Here is a 2,970-nt window from a genome sequence, read left to right as displayed (position 1 = left end):
GCTCAGCTCAGTGCTTTGTGATGACCTAGAGGGGTGGGATGGAGGGGTGGGTGGAAGGGAGATTCATGAGGGAGGGGATATATGTATGTGTATGTATATATTTATATATATAGGTTATTCACTTTGTTGTATAGTAGAAACTAACACAGCACTGTAAAGCAATTATACTTCAATTAAAAAAATAAAAAGAGAAGAAGTTGATGTTATCTCATGATTCCTTCTTGGTTTCTGGAGGCAGGTTGGCCCTGTATGTGAGGATGGAAATAAAAGAGGAAGAACCATCTTATCTAAGGTCTGTCTGTTAGGTTTTCTTTAGATATCCTGACTCCATTCAAGAAATGTCTTGGAATGTGTTTTGTATGGTGCTGAAATCTAAGCCAACTTTATGTAGAAATGGTGGTTGGGTCTCAAAAGTGAAAGTAAAGGTGTTTATTGATATTAGTCCTTTGCAGTGGAGCGGACAATCTACTGGACTATGAAAAGAGCAGTCTCAAAAACCCTTTTCCACAAGAGAAGACTGTTGTATTCTGTAAACACAAACTCCCTGCTGTCTTTTTTCTCCTACCTCTTAACACATCTTCGTACATATTATTGAATCCACAGGCTATGGATTTGAGGACAGCATTGACTAAGCTAAGTGTCATAAGGGGCCACTTTAATTATAAATCCATAGCTCATCAATGGATTGAAACGAGGGAGAAAGAACTGGAATAACCTTGATTGGATTGCATTAAGTTACCATTTTGGAAAGCCAAGAAATTCCAAAGGTTTTCAACAACAGGCCTTGAGGAGACTCTTTTCCAGGAGGCTGGCTGGGGGATGTGAGTAGCTTTTAAGAGATTGCAAATTAGATTGAATAAAGAAGAGATTTTTTTTTTTTTTTTCATGGAAGGAGTTTCTACTACATGTTGCAAATTAAATTCCAGATGTTCATCACTACAAAATCTCTACCAGATGTCCAAACTGGCTGTAGATATTTATTGCAAGTAAGGCACTCAGCACCTGTTCAAAGAGACCCCCCCCCCCCCACCTTACCTTTTCATGTGCACTAACATGGTAATCATGCAGGAGTGACAAGATATTTAGACTCACTCAATAATTAAAGAGGCTAGGAAAATTTCTAAAACTGTTAATTACTCTAAATGGCAGTTAAGTAAATGACTATAGTATTCCCCTTGGGATATTTTTAAAGATTTATTAATCACACTGTTTCAAAATATGAGATCCAGTTTGGCAAGTTAATTCAGAGTAGAAAAAGGACTTGAGATCAAATAATCCAACGCAAAGGAAAGATAGCGACATTTAGCAGCTCTGATTGCTGCTATAAGGTAGCTCATTTGCATAAGTTATTTTTTGTAGAACTTCCACTTTTACAAGGCACAGGATTGCTCCTTCTTTTCTGTTACATGCATGTGGTATCCTCAGCACAGGCCAGTCCCTGGGGCCAGGCCCTACCAGGCTGTTGGAGTTGGGTCCTTAAATAAGTCCCTTTTTTCTGGTCACATTTAAATCTGAATGTCGGTTTGAGTTCTGCAATTTGAGATGTATGTTAGAAATAAAAGTTAAGATTATAATCCTTGTGACTTTGGAACGAATGCTTCCATTTCTACTAAATCAGTTGGATTTTAAGCCACACATAATGATGGCCTCTGGGACTTGTTGCTTTGTAGGGAGGTTGGGCAAAAGGAAAGAAGTAAGGTGGTTTGCTTTGAAGCTCACACTTCCATGCAGTTCATCACACATATCCTCCCTTTCTCCCTCCCTGTTTACAGCCCATTTAGATGGCAAGACAGATTACCTCTTTTGCCTTCTGAGACCTGCCTTTAGAGTGAATGTAGCCAGAATTAATTTTTTCTCTGTTAAACAGATTTTCTTTTAGAGCAATATTCACACAAAATTCAGCAGAAAGCTAATATACACCTATAGGCCCCCTGCTGTGTAGACTCCTCCTTATCAACATCCTGCATGGAAGAGGTACGTTTGTTACAGTCAATGAACGTACATTGGCACATCACTATCACCCAAAGTCTGCAGTTTACACTAGGGTTCAGTGTTGGTGGTGTACATTCTATGGGTTTGTACAGATGTATAATGACATGCATCCATCATTATCACGTCACACATAGTAGTTTCGCTGCCCTAAAACTTCTCTATGTTCCACCTATTTATCTCTCCCTCTCTCCTAATGCCTGGCAACCACTAATCTTTTACTGTCTCCATGATTTTACCTTTTTCAGAATGTCATACAGTATGTAGCCTTTTCAGATTGGCTTCTTTCACTTTGTAATTTGAAGTTAAGTTTCCTCCATATCTTTCCTGGCTGAATCTCTTTTTATTCATGTAAAGATTTCTTTGTGTTGGAGTGGGGAGAACAAAAACACATAGTAACTTGCCAGGAGTTGGGCTTCCAGTGTTGTGGTCATTCTATGAAAAGATCCTAGGTTAACACACCTTCGATTTTGATAACCCATCCATCAACCTGGAAAGTTTTTGTATCCCTATTTGCCTGTTTTTGCTATTGGGATATTCACAGGTGTTTGATGTTTTTCTGTCCTCTTTTATTGCCTCCCGACTCAATAAACACAAGAATCAAACAAGGCTTGAGATGGACGATTGTTAGGAGAGGATGATATTTATTCATTTCTACAAACAAAAGGTAGAGAGAGTGCTTTTATATAGACAAACTCAGAATAGTTTATCTTTGAATTCCAACTTCCTGTTTCAGCAGAGGGCACTCCGACCTTACCTACAACCTAGTGTTTTTTCATTGACCAGTTTTGGGAAGCAGCTAGCTTGTCATATCCATTCTTCAGTTTAACAGTCATTAGTGAGTGTTATTGTCAAAGTAGAAACCATATACATCAAATTAGGACTCTGTCCTATCCTGCGTGATCCTAAAATCCTTTGTTTCTCTCTCACCTAAAGCCCCTGCTGTTCTCTAATGAAATCCATGCATTTGCATGTAGCTTT

Source organism: Dama dama, chromosome 29 (genome assembly GCF_033118175.1).
Source record: "Dama dama isolate Ldn47 chromosome 29, ASM3311817v1, whole genome shotgun sequence".
Classification (NCBI taxonomy): Eukaryota; Metazoa; Chordata; class Mammalia; order Artiodactyla; family Cervidae; genus Dama; species Dama dama.
Note: the sequence above shows the minus strand (reverse complement) of the source record.